Genomic DNA, 14119 nt, shown 5'->3' with positions numbered 1-14119 from the left:
AATTCCATTTAAAAATAGGCAAAGGACTTGAACAGGCATGTTTCAAGAGAGGAACTTCATATGGCCAACAGACACATGAAAAACGGCTCAGGATCGCTAGCCATCAGGTTTCACCACACCACAGTCAGAATGGCTCTCATACTAAAATCAACAAACGATAAATGCGGCTGAGGATCTGACACTATGCTACCCTAATACACTGTTGGTAGAAATGTAACCTGGGGAAGCCACTGCCTAAGACAGTATGGAGATACCTCAGAAAGCTGAAAATAAATCTACCGTATGACTCAGCAATCCTTCTCCTGGTGATTTACTCCTAGGAAATGAAATCAGCAGATTTGAAAGGGTTATCTGTACCTCCAGGTTTACTGCAGCTCAGTTCACAATAGCTGAGATATGGAATAAAACCTGATGTCCATGAACTGATGACAGGAAGTGGAGAGTCTCCAGAAGAGCAAGATTGCCTGGCAGCTGAGGGTCAGTGTCCACTCTGCGTTAGTTTCACATCCGAGTCCTTCTTGGGGGGGAGGCGAGGCAGACAGCTGCATCATGGCTTCTGCACACCTGAGCCCCTGCCCAACCCCCGCTGCCTCTGAACCAGTGGATTTGCAGGGAAAACACTGCTGGGAAGCACCGGGATCCCCCATCCTTTGAGGCAGGCCCTGGGCATCTCTCTGTCCATAAACTTAAACACAACAAGTCCATCCTGCACTCTACAAGCCTACTGAACCACTACTGCCAATGCCAGTCAACAACGACACTGCCTTGGGTATAGCCTACTTCTCCCCCAGGCCAACTGCACAAGTACCACCCAACTAACACCCATCCCTTCCTCCCAGAAACAAAGCATCAGCAGAACAGGCCGCACTACCTTGAAGAACCAGGGGCTGCAGCCTGAGCCCCAGCCTGACATGCCTTTCCTGTGCTCACCATCATCAGGAGCACTCCAAGGGCATCGTTGCTCCCAATCCAGCCCACCAGAAGCTCAGGGCAGTGTGGAGCTCTCTACACCTCCCGGGCTAACACCCAGCCTCTCCCACATGGCGCACAGCTCTGCCAAACTGCCCATGGTCAGGGCTACTGAACGGCAGATACCTGCCCAGCATCCTTGGCCTGATCGGTGCCAGGGCTGCTGCCTGGAGTCAGACAACCAAGTGCACAATGTGTTATGCCCCTGACAGGGAGGTAGGGTCGGGACTATCACTGTGTACCTAAATTGCATTTATGAAATGCATGGAATTTGGATCTCTTAACTAAAAAACAGTATCTTACAAGAACACCTGAACTGTCTTCTCTTGGTCGTTTCCTAGCCCCTCCCCTATGTCAAAATTGTAGGTGACACAGTTGCTCATCACTTTGTCCCTGAGAACAGGCTGCCTTGTTTGAAATCCTAACTCAGAACATTTCATCCCACAACTTGCAGAATACATATTCTTCTCATCAGTCCCTGGAATTTTGTCTAGGACACAACATATGATAGGATATAAAGCAAGCCTAGAAAACTCAATAACTGAAATCAGTTCATGCATCTTCTATGATCAAAATGAAAGGAAACAGGAAATCAACAACTCAAGAAACTCCAGAACATATGCAAACACATGGAAACCGAGCAACATGCTCCTGAATGAATGGTTGGTCTTAGGAGAAATCAAAATGAAAATCCAGAAATTTCTGGAAATGATTAAAGATAACAGTACAACATAGCAAAACGTATGGGACACAGCAAATGCAATGTTAACAGGAAACTTTATAACAACTTGTGCCTACAACAAGATATTGGAAAGGAATCAAATAAATGAGCTTTTCAATGCATCACAAAATCTAGAAAAACAACGTATCAAACTCCAAATTAGTAGGATGACAGAAATCATGGAAATTTGAGAAGAAATGAACAAAGCTGAAGAAAAACATTATAAAAGATCACTGAGGCCAGCGCCGTGGCTCAATAGTCTAATCCTCCACTTGCGGCGCTGCCACACCGGATTCTAGTTCTGGTCTGGGTGCCAGATTCTGTCCCGGTTGCACCTCTTCCTGTCCAGCTCTTTCCTGTGGCCCGGGAGTGCAGTGTAGGATGGCCCAAGTGCTTGGGCCCTACATCCGCGTGGGTGATCTGGAGGAAGCACCTGGCTCCTGGCTTCAGATCGGCTCAGTGCACCAGCCAGAGCGGCCATTTGGAGAATGAAGCAACGAAAAGGAAGACCTTTCTGTCTCTCTCTCTGTCTAAATCTGCCTGTCCAAAAAGAAATAAAAAGATCACTGATATGAAAATCTGGTTAAAAATATTTTTTAGAAAATTGCTGAAAATCTCCAAAACAACAACAACAACAACAACAAACAGGAATAAGACCCCAATCAGTAAAATCAGAAATGAAAAACAAACTGTAATAATAGAAACCCAATAATAAAAACAACTATCTGGAATTCCTACAATGTACTGTTTGCCAATGAATTGGAAATTCTTGGAAAATCTCCCTCACTCCATAAATCTGCCTTTCAATTAAATAAATATTTAAAAAACATAATTATTTCAATAGATGAAAACAGCTGGAAAATATGCAAAAACCTTTCAGAAAGAAAACCTCAGGGAATCTGACAACAGAAAGAACATTCCTCTACACAATCAAGGCAATTTATGTCAAACCGACTGATAGCATCTTATGAATGGGGACAAGTTGCAAGCATTCCCAACTACGATCTGGAATCAGACAAGGATGCACTCTCATTATTGCTATTCAATATAGATCTGGAAGTTTTAGAGCCATTAGGCAAGAAAAAGAAATCAAATGGATACAAATTGGGAAGGAGGAAGTCAAGCTATCCCTCCTTCAAAAGGACATGATTTTATAAATGGGGGAACCAAGAAACTCCACCACGAGACCATTAGAACTCTTAACAGAGTTTGGAAAAGTGGCAGGATATAAAATCAACACACAAAAATCAATAGAATTTGTATACACACAATATCAGGGCTGAGAAACCACTTCGAAGATCCATTCCATTCACAATAGCTACTAAAATTTAAATAACTTTGAATAAAGGTATCCAAGGAGCTTGAAGATTTAAAAAGCAACTCCAATACTTTTCCAACTATTTCAAAATAATAAACTGGAAGGAGTAGGATTCAACTCTAACAAACACTTTTTGAGAGGCCGGCATTACTTTAACCACAAAAGATAACAAAACACGAAATACAAAGAAAACTGAAGGCCTATATGCATAATGAAAAAGATGCAAAGATTCTTAACAAAATTCTAGCCTAACAAAACCAAAACCACATGCTGAAGCTCACATAAAACCTTCAATTGGAATTTATATCAGAAATGCCATGATGTTCCACATTTGCAAATTAACACACATGATGAATTTTATCAAAATAATGGAAGAATAAAACCACATTGTCTGGGCTGGCGCTGTGTTACAGAGGGTTAAAACCCAAACACATAATGCCGGCATCTCATATGGGTGCCATTTAGCATCCAGGCTGCTCCACTTTCAATCCTGCTCCCTCCTAACATGCCTGGGAAAATGTCGGAGGATGTCCCAATTAGTTGGGGCCATGCAGCCACATGGGAGACTTGGAAGAAGGTTCTGGATCCTGATGGCTCAGTTTGGCCATCAAGGTCTTTTGGGGAATGAACTAGCAAACAGAAGACCTCTCTCCCTCCCTCCTTCTCTTTTGCTCTTGCTCTACCTATATCTCTCTGTATAAATCTTGCAAACAAATGAAATAAATCTTTTGAAAACCACATCATCTAATTAGATACAGATATCAGTAGAATAAAAAATGATTAAAAACTACACAAAATATACACAAAAGGAATACATATCAAAATCATAAAGGCTATGTATGACAAACCAACAGCCAATGTCATGCTGGGTGGGGAGAATGTGAAATCATTTTGTCAAACATATAACAACACAAGGATTCCCTTTTACCACTCTTACTGAATGCAGTCTCCATATGGGAGACCTGGAAGAAGCTCCTGACTCCTAGCTTTGGATCAGCCCAGCAATGGGCCCTGTGGCCATTTCGGGAGCAAACCAGCAGATGGAAGACCTCTATCTCTGTGTTTCCCTATCTCTAGATCTCTGCCACTTAAGAAAATATATTTTTTTGAAAAAAGATCACTATGCAGCTCACGTGGAACTTGCCCACCCTACCTTTAACTGATGAAGAATTAAGAGTGGGAACAAGAGAAGGAGGAAGAAGAAGGATGGGAGTGCAGGCTTGAGAGATGCTCGCATGGGAAGTAGTATCAGTATGTTTGAATCTGTATATAAGAAATACATGAAATTTACATACCTGATATAAAATTTTAAAAAGTACATAATCTTCTAACCAGACTAACAAAAATGATAAAAACTCCAGTAAATAAAATTACAGAAAAAAAGCAGAGATTATAATCAACATCACTGAAACACAAGGTTTCAGAGAAATTGCTATTCAGTACTATATGCTAATAAACTGGAAAACTAGAAGAAACAGAGGAATCCCTGGATAACAAATACACGTAACCTACTAAGATTAAATCCAGAAGATATAGACAACATAAAAAGACTCATAAAAATCAATGAAAACTAAAACACCCACCAAAAACACTGCTAGAACTAAGTAAATAACTTAGAGGTTACAAACAAACATACCTTGTAACCCGCAGTCCTGTCCTCCAGCGCAAGCCCAGCCACCCGCTTCTCCGCTTCCCACAGCTGAGCCGCCGCCCGCCCCCACGCCCGCCAGCCTGCGGACATGAGTGTCTACACTGTTCCGAGGAGCCACGACCCCCCACCCCCCACCCCGCGACGAGGTCCCAGGCCTCTCATTGTTTCATAAGAAAAACTCACCTTCACTCCCGCACTCTCTGGGCCAGTACCGCTGCCGAAAACGCCGGCATCAGCGGAGAATTCCGGCTGCCGATGACATGCCGCCACCAGCAGATAATACCGTCTTGCTCTCCACCAGGCCGACTGCGCAAGCGCCAGCCATCTAGGACCTGCCTCTTCCTCCCAGTAAGCACAGCAGCACCAGAAGCGGCCAGGCAGCGTCAAAAACATGGGTGACAGCAGTCTTGGCTCCGGGCTAAGACTGTGTTGATCTCCGATGTGCTCCAGCTAAGAAACGTTTTCTGGTAAAAAAAAAAAAAAAAAAAAGAAAAGAAAAACCTGTCATTTGCAAAAAGAAAAAAAATGGATGCAACTGTAAAACCTTACACTTTAAAATAACCCTTTCCAAAAAAAGACAAACACTGTATATTCTCCCTGATCTGTGGTAACAGAGTACCTAAAAGGTGAGCTATATTAGTGATATTGATACTTTGACGTACAATGATTTAGACAACTCTTGTCTTGCAGATAGAATGATTTTAAGCAAACCATGTCTTGCCTCTTCAGGAACAGATTTTTTTTTTGATTCTTTCAAACTGTTGAATTCTTTACATATTGCAGGCTTTATATTATGAGTATAAAATAATTGAAAATAGATTTTTGTATAAAATAAGAATGGGAATCATGGATAGAGGATGAAGAGGGATGGGAAATAGGGCCGGTGCTGTGGCCAAGCAGGTTAACACCCTGGCCTGGAGCACCAGCATTAAATATGGGCGCCAGTTTGAGACTGGCTTCTGCACTTGCGATCCAGCTCTCTGCTATGCCCTGGGAAAGCAGTGGAGGATGGCCCAGGTCCTTGGGCCCCAGACCCATTGGGAGACGCAGAAGAAGCTCCTGGCTCCTGGCTTCAGATCAGCACAGCTCTGACCATTGTGGCCAATTGAGGAGTGAACCATCGGATGGAAGACCTCTCTATGCCTTTCCTCTCTCTCTGTAACTCTGACTTTCAAATAAATAAATAAATCTTTAAAAAAATGAAGAGGGATGGGAGCATGTTCGGGTCGGTGGGTAGGAGTGAGCGAGGGTAGAGTGGGAATAATTAATGTTTCTAAATTTGTATATATGAAATACATCAAGTTTGAATACTTTAAATCAAGTTTCCAGGTAAAAAAGGGAGGTAAAATTTTGAATGATTCATTATGAGAGAGAGAGCTAGAGATAGCTCTCATCTACTGAGTCACTCCCCAAATGCCCTCAAGATGGGACTAAAGCTGAGAAGTAGGATCTTCATCCACGTCTCCCACATGGTTGACAGGAACTAAGGCCTTGAGCCACCCTCCAGGATACACAATAAGGTAGGCCATAAGTCTCAGCTAATTCAACAAATATCAAAATCATACCATGCATCTTCCACAACTACATGGAATGAAGGGGCGAATGACCACACCAAGAACCTCAAGAACATATACAACCACATGGAGACTGAACATGCTCCTGAATGAACTGTGAGTCAGAAAAAATTAAAAAAAGATGAAAACGAATAAAGATGACAGTATAACATATCAAAACTTATCAGATACTGGAAAGTTTAGAGAAATTGGTGCCTATACCAAGAAATTGGAAAAGAATCAAATAAGTGAGCCACCAATGTAGCACCCTTGAAAAAAAATGAAATCAAATGCAAAATTATCAAGAGGAAAGAGATATATAAATTAGAGGAGAAATAAACAAAATTGAAAGCAAAAAAGAATATAAATATCAGTGAAATGAAGAACTTGCTTAAAAAATTTATACACTCTTGGTCCAACTATCCTTAAAAAAAAAGAAGACCGCAATCAGTAAAATCAGAGATGAAAAATGAAAGGTAACAACAGATACCACAGATGATTAAAAGACTTACCCATCAGGAGCTAATACAAAGGACTGTATTCCAACCAATCAAAAAGTCTGTCTCTCCTACTCCATCTATAATTCTGCCTCACAAATAAATAAATAAAACTTTCAAATAAACCATAGGCTTATTTCAATAGATGCAGAGCAAGCATTTGACAAAATACAACATCCTTTCATAATGAAAACCTTAAGGAAACGGAGTATAGTAAGAACATTGCTCAACATAATCAAGGCAATTTATGACAAACCTATAGACAGCATCTTATGAATGGGGAAATGTTGGAAGCATTCCCATGAAGAGCTGGAATCAGACAAGGATGACAACTTGCGCCCTTGCTATTCAATATAGACCTGGAAGTTTTAGCCAGACCTATTAGGCAAGAAAAAGAAATCAAAGGATACAAACTGGGAAGGAGGGAATCAAATTACCCCTACTTGCGGGTGACAGGATTCTATATATAGGGGAAATAAAAGTCTCCACTAAGAGATTACTGGAATTCATAAAAAGAATCTGGGGGAGTGCCAGGATACAAAATTAACACAAAAATCAATAGTCTATGTATAAAATGCCATGGCTGGGAAAGAACTTCTAAGAGCAATCCCATTCACAATTGCTACAAAAAAATTAAACACCATGGGATAAAATTAATCAAGGATGCCAAAGTATCTAATATGAAAATTAGCAAACATTAGTGAAAGAAACAGAAGACACAGAAAATGGAAAAATCTTTAATATTCAAGGACTAAAATAATCAATATAATCAAAATGTCCATAGTACCAAAAGCAATTTACAAATTCATGTGATCCCAATTAAAATGCCAATTACATTCTTTTCAGATCTAGGGAAAAAAGATGCTAAAATTCAAATGGAAACACAAGAGACCCAGAATAGCTAATGGAATCTTATATGTGAAAAACAAAGCCAGAAGCATCACAATACCAGAATTCAAGACATACTTCAGGACAGTTACAAACAAAACAGCCTGATACTGGCAAAGAATAGACATGTGGACCAATGGAGCACAATAGAAACTCCAAAACTCAATCTACACATGTACAAATAATTTATCTTTGACAATGGATCTAAAATCCAACCATGTGACAAGGTCAGTCTCTTCAAAAAATGGTGCATAAAAGGTGGATCTCCCATGCAGAAGTATGAAAATAAAAACCTACCTCATTCTTACAAAAAAACAAACTCAAAAAAGGATCAAAGACCTAAATGTACAACCTAATACCATCAAATTCTTAGAGAACATTGTGGAAATGATGCAAGACATTGCCAGATGCAGACTTCTTAGAACACAGACGTACAGGCACTAAAAGCAAAAACACACAAATGGGATTACATCAAGCTGAGCAGCTTTTGCACTGTAAATGAAAACTCAGCAAAGTGAAGGGCAACTGACAGAATGAGAGAAAATATATGCAAACTATGACCTGATAAATTGTTAATATCCAGAATGTATAAAGTGCTCAAGAAACTCAACAACAACAAAACAAACAATGCAGTTAAGAATGGGAAACAGACTTGAACAGACATTCCTTAAGGAAGGAAATGCAAATGACCAACAGACACATGAAAAATGCTCAGGATCACTAGCCATTAGCGAAATGCAAAATGAAACCACAATGAAGTTTCACCTCACCACAGTTAGAATGGTTTGCATACAGAAATCAACAAACAACAAATGCTGGAAAGGATGTGGCAAAACAGTACACAAGTGGCCAGTGCCGTGGTGCACGAGGTGAATCCTCCTCCTGCTGTGCTGGCATCCCATATGGGCACCGGGTTCTAAACCCAGCTTCCCCTCTTCCAGTCCAGCTCTCTGCTGTGGCCTGGAAAAGCAATGAAGGATGGCCCAAGTGCTTGGGCCTCTGCACCCGTATGGGAGACCAGGAAGAGGCACCTGGCTCCTGGTTTTGGATCGGTGCAGCTCTGGCAATTGTGGCCATTTGGGGGGTGAACCATTGGATGGAACACTTTTCTCTCTGACTCTCACTCTCACTGTCTGTAACTCTTCCTCTCAATTATTAATATAATTATAATAATATATTAATATTATTAATATAAATAACATAATAATAATAATGCAGTACCCTAATCCACTGGGAATGTAATCTGGTGAAGCCATTGTGGAAGACAGTATGGAGACACCTCAAAAGGCTGAAAATAGATGAATCATATGAACCAGCAATGCCACTCATGGGAATTTACCTAAACAAATTGAAATCAGCAGATGAAAGAGTTATCTGTACCCACGTTTATGGCTGCTCAATTCACAACAGCTAAGATATGGAATCAATCCAGATGTCTATCAAATGATGATTAGATAAAGAAATTATGGAGGCCAGCACAAAGTGGGTTAAGCCTCCTACTTGCTGCACCAGCATCCCATAGGTGTTCCTGTTCGAAGCCTGGATCCTCCCTGATGAAGGCCTAGGAAAACAGTGGAAGATGGCCCAAGTCCTTGGGCCCTTGCACCTGCGTGGGAGACCCAAAAGAAGTTCCTGGTTCCTGGCTTTGCATCAGCCCAGTTCTAGCCATTGCATCCATTTAGAGAGTGAACCAGAAGGAAGACCTCTCATTCTCAGATGGAAGATCTCTCGTTCTCTGTCTCTCCCTCTCTCAACTCTGCCTCTCAGAAAAATGAATCTTGAAAAAAAGTAACTATGGTATATATACACTATGGAATACTACTCAGCAGGAAAAAATGCAATGAAGTCTTTTGCAACAAAATGGATATAACTAGAAAACATTATACTTTGTGAAATAAGCTAGTCCCCAAAAGACAAATACCACATGTTGTCCCTGATCTGCGGTGACTAAGAGAGTATTTAACAGGTAATAATGTGTAGGAATAAAATGAGTATTTTGAGATATGATGCTTTTTTTTACAAGCCTTGTCTCACTTTGAGGAACAATTTATTTTCTTCATACTATTTGTTGAACTTTTTACTTAGTGAATAGTGACTATTATGAGTATAAACTTACCTGAAAATATTTTTCTATTAGAATTAACAGTGGAAACAGGAGAGGGAAGAGGAAGAAGTATGGAAGCATGGGCTAGAGGAAGCGTTGGGTGTGAAGAATCAATACGTTCCTGAATATGTATATGGCAAGTACATGAAATTTGTTTACCTCACATAAAATTTTTAAAAACTAAATCAGTCTCTAACAAGACTGACAAAGAAAAAAAGAGAAAAAAACCTCAAAACCTCAAATAAATAAGATTAGATGAAAAAGCAGACAGTATAATCAACACTACTGAAACTCAAGGCTTCAAAAGAAACTGCCATTCAATACTATATGCTAATAAACTGGAAAACTGAGAAAAATGGAGAAGTTTTTCAATACAAGTAACTTACCAAATTTAATCCAGAAGATAAAGACAATGTAACAGACTCACAAAAAGTAATGGCATTGTAGCAGTAAGCAAAATTCTTCCATCAATAAAAAACCCATGACTTGATGGCTTTCCTATCCAATTCTACAAAACATTTAAAGATAAACTCCAACAATCTTCAGACTATTTGGAAACACTGAACAGGATGGAACACTGTCAAACACTTTTTAGGAGGCCAACATCCCTTTGATGCCAAAAACAAACCAAGACACAAAATGGAAAGAATACTACAGGCGTATATTCTTGAAGAACATAGATAAAAAGATTCTCAACAGAGTACTAAATAAACAATTGAAAACATCAAAAAACTCATACATAACTATCAATCGGAATTGATCCCAGAAATGCCATGGTGGCTCCATATTTGCAAAACAATAAATATCATAAATTAATCAACATAATGAAAGAATAGAAACCATACTCTCATTCGATGCAGAGAAAGCATTTGATATGATGCATTGTGTTTCATGGCACAAAAAAAAAAAAAACCTCCACAAATTAGGCATAGAAGGAACATGCCTCAAAAACATAAATGTGATATTTGACAAAGAATCAGCCAATATTATACTAAATGAGGAGAAGATGAATGCATTTTGTCAAAATCTGTAACAACACAAGGACGTCCACTCTCACCACTCTAACTGAATACAGTACTATACATTTTCACAAGAGCAATTACAGAGGAGAACAAAATAACAGGCACTAAAACTGGAAAAGAACAAGTCAAATAATTAATGTTTGCAGATGACATGATGTTGCTCCTGGAAGAACACAAACATTCCACCAAAATGCTGCTTCAACTGATAATCCAATTCAGAAAACTTTAGAAGTACAAGTAAACATTTGAAAAAGCTGCTTTTTACATATTAATGATGGCCTCACTGACAAAGAAAGCAACAAAAATCCAATTTACAATAACCACAAAAATTAGACTATTGAGGAATAAATTTAATCAAATAAGTGAAAGATCTCTATAATGAAAATCATCAAACGTTGACCAAAGAAACCATCAAGGACACAAAACTGGAAAGGTATTCCTTTTTTTGTGGATTGGAAGAATTTGTATCATTAAAATGTCTATCTCATGGAAAGAAATCTACAGAATACGAATGACATTCTCTACAGAATTTAAAAAAAACAACCCTCAAATTCATACAGAACCACAGAAGATCCAAAAACGCTAAGGTGAACCTGAGGAAATAAAAATCAAGCTGGAGACATCACAATACCTGACTTCAAAGCATACTAAAAAACTGTATTAACATCACATCACACTGATACTAAAAAAAAAAAAAAAAAAAAAAAAAACTGAGACATAGACCGATGGAGTGAAACAGAGAATCCCAAAGTTAATGTAAATACATATAGCCACCTGATTTTTGACAAAAGGGGTCAGACCTTTCATTGATGTAAGGATAATCTCTTCAACAAATAGTGCTGGCAAAGCTCGATGTATTCGTGTAGAAGAATGGATTTAGATCCATATCTCTCATCATTTATAAATATCAACTGAGATGGGGCAGCCGTGCACTTCTCAGAAGACTGTTCTTACAAATATGGTCAAAAACAGTGAAGCCAGGTGCCAGTGCTGTGGTGTAGTGGGTAGGGCCACCAGTGGCACAGGCATCCATTGATCAGACCAATTCCTGCCCTGGCTGCTCCACTTCTGATCCAGCACCCTTTTAGAGGCCTGGGGAACAGCTGTTGAGGATGGGTCGATTGTTTGGGCCTCTGTCACCCTTATGGGGAGACAAGGTGGGGTGAACCAACAGTAAAAGGATGACCTTTCTCTCTGCCTCTATCTCTCACTGTCCACTCTGCCTGTCAAAAAAAAATAATTATTAAAAAAAGGACAATTATACTGCTCTTGTGGAATTGTGGTCTTCCTACTTTTCCTTGTTGAATACTATGGTTAGTGGTGAATTAAGATTATGAATAATAAAGTGAATTAAAATTATATCTTGCAAAAAATAATGAAAAGAAGAGAGACAAGGGAGGGAGAGGAAGAGCAAAAGAGGAATGTGGTTGTCTTCCTGGAACAGCACCTATGAAATTCATGAAAAATTATTTCAAACATAATTTAAAAATAATGAAGAACATTACACTAGCATAGTTTTAATGATCTGTGATTACATTAAAATTTATGCTATTGGGTAAAATGGTCATTTTCCGTTCAGCTGTTTATGCCTGTTTGCTTATTTCCCACTAAATTAGGGTTTCTCTTTTTTTTTCTTTTTTACTTCTTTTTTTTTTTTTGACAGGCAGAATGGACAGTGAGAGAGAGAGAGAGACAGAAAGGTCTTCCTTTTTTGCCGTTGGTTCACCCTCCAATGGCCGCTGCAGGCGGAGTGCTGCTCCCAGGGCACCGCGCTGACCCGATGGCAGGAGCCAGGTACTTATCCTGGTCTCCCATGGGGTGCAGGGCCCAAGGACTTGGGCCATCCTCCACTGCATTCCCGGGCCACAGCAGAGAGCTGGCCTGGAAGAGGGGCAACTGGGACAGAATCTGGCGCCCTGACCAGGACTAGAACCCGGTGTGCCGGTGCCGCAAGGCGGAGGATTAGCCTATTGAGCTGCGGCGCCAGCCTTTTACTTTTTTTTTAAAGATTTACTTTATTTTCTTGGAAGGCACAGTTACTTACAGAGAGAAGGAGAGAGAGAGGAAAAGAGATTTTCCATCTACTCAGTTCACTCCACAAATGGCCAGAACAGCCAGGGTTCATCCACAATGAAACCAGGAGCCAAGAGCTTATTCTAGGTCACCCACAAGGGTGCAGAGGCCCAAGCACTTGGGCTATCCTCTGCTACTATCCTAGAGGCATTAGCAGGGAGCTGTATCAGAGGTAGAACAGCCAGGATTTGAACCAGAGCTCGTACAGTGCCATTCCCATGTTCTTAAACTTCTTACTTGATGAAGCATTTACCAAAGTCATGTCATCAATGTTTTTCATAAGGCTTATGTATTCATTTGCCAGGCAGAGTGACAGAGACACAAAGAGAGATCTTCTACCTGCTGACTTACTCCTCAAATGCCCCCAACAGCCAGGATTGGGCCAGGCAGAAGCCAGGAGCCAGGAACTACATCTCAGTCTCCAATGTAGGTGGCAGGAACTACGCACTTGGGCCATTGTTTGTTGCCTCCCAGGGGAATTACCAGGAAACTGAACTGGACATGGGGGAGCTAGGACTCACAACAGGCAGGTTGATGTAGGATGCTGACAACCCAAATGTCACATTAACCTGCTGTGCATCATGCCCACCCATTTCTAAACTTTTCTGATTAGTTACTGCATCTTAGTCTATTTGGGTTACTATAAGTAAACACATTACACTGGGAAATTTATAAACAGCAGGAATATATTACTCTCTTTTGGAGGGTGGTAAGTCCAAGATCACAGTGTTAGGGGCTCAGTGTCTAGTGAAGCTTTGCTGGCTAATGTCTGTGTGCCTTCATGTGGCAGAATAGCAAAGGGGTAAACAAGCTGCTCCATCAAGCCATTCTTAAAAGGGTGCTGTGGCATAGTGGGTAAAGCCGCCTTCAGGCCTGGCATCCCACATTGGCACGGGTTTGAGTACCAGAGGCTCCACTTCTGATCCAGCTCTCTGCTGCAGCATGGGAAACCAGTGCCAGTGGAAGATGGCCCAAGCCCTTGGACCCCTGTTTCCATGTGGGAGACCTGGAATACACTGGTTCCTGGTTTCTGATTGGCTCAGCTCTGGCCATTGTGGCCGACTGGGGAGTGAACCAGAAGATGGAAGTCTTTTCTCTCTGGTCCTTCCTCTCTCTGTCTTTAACTCTGCTTCTCAAATAAGTAAATAAAATTTTTTTAAAAAAAATAAAGGCAGTGATAGCATTCTCAGAAGATCTGCCCTCATGATCCAGTCACCTCCCAGCACCCCTGCTCTTAAATAACAACACATTGAGTATTACGTTTCAACACATGCGTACTGGGGGTCACATCAGTTAGCAACAGCTACCCCAAATCATTTATTA

The 14119-nt window shown here is 40.5% G+C and overlaps 1 long non-coding RNA gene across 1 annotated transcript in view; it reads right to left on the bottom strand.

Moving 5' to 3' along the window:
• LOC149120475 (uncharacterized) overlaps window positions 1-14119 on the bottom strand; it is a 72737-nt gene that overhangs the window by 18175 nt on the left and 40443 nt on the right. Inside the window, exon 10 of the long non-coding RNA XR_016226054.1 lies at window positions 4843-5123. This is a non-coding gene — a long non-coding RNA (uncharacterized LOC149120475). The remainder of the gene's footprint in view (window positions 1-4842; window positions 5124-14119) is intronic.

Source organism: Oryctolagus cuniculus, chromosome 19, assembly GCF_051225735.1.
Source record: "Oryctolagus cuniculus isolate XC-2025 breed Fujian yellow rabbit chromosome 19, ASM5122573v1, whole genome shotgun sequence".
Classification (NCBI taxonomy): domain Eukaryota; kingdom Metazoa; phylum Chordata; class Mammalia; order Lagomorpha; family Leporidae; genus Oryctolagus; species Oryctolagus cuniculus.
Note: the sequence above shows the minus strand (reverse complement) of the source record. Positions and strands in the feature narration are given on the sequence as shown.